Below are 698 nucleotides of genomic sequence, written 5' to 3'. Positions count from 1 at the left end.
TATATATATATATGTACTTTAGTTTAGAGATATTAATATTAAATGCTAAATTTTCCACATTTTGTGAAAACATGTTTTTATGCGTTGATGACTTTGCGACTTCCTGCAGAACTCTTTACTATTATCCTGTCAGTTTCTCAGCTTCATCATCTTTTCCAGACTCTCAGCTCAAAGCAAGAGGCCTTTTTTTTTTTTCAAATGTAGACACACTCAAAAAGAAAAAAAAAAAGCTAAACAAATATGTATCAGGGGACCTTTTCCATGAAATAAAACACTATAATCTGCTTAATTTTCTCCGCTTTGAGGACGCTAGAATGTGTTTTTGAGCTCTCGCACCTTTAGCGTAACCCGTACGGCCTTCACTTTCTCAAGCTGAAACCGTCACATACCAGGCAAGTGGCAAAACAAAACTCAGGACGGCAATAATAACATTAATGTAGAAACACCTCAGACTGCCGACACCATTAGAACAATATTTATCCAGCTTGGATCAAACTTTGTTCTCTATATTTAAACATATACAGTATATATTTTTTTAAATCAACAAACCTAAATTTAAACAATCCCACTGACCATGTTCTAACTCTCCGTAATCCAATCTGTCCTGGTGTTATTCATGTTCAGGTCCTCACTGCTCCCATTGGCACACTTTTACAAGTGATTTATTATCCTAGAGGCCTATAAGGAGAGGATAGTGG

The sequence above is a fragment of the Austrofundulus limnaeus genome, unplaced genomic scaffold (genome assembly GCF_001266775.1).
Source record: "Austrofundulus limnaeus strain Quisiro unplaced genomic scaffold, Austrofundulus_limnaeus-1.0 Scaffold113, whole genome shotgun sequence".
Lineage (NCBI taxonomy): Eukaryota > Metazoa > Chordata > Actinopteri > Cyprinodontiformes > Rivulidae > Austrofundulus > Austrofundulus limnaeus.
Note: the sequence above shows the minus strand (reverse complement) of the source record.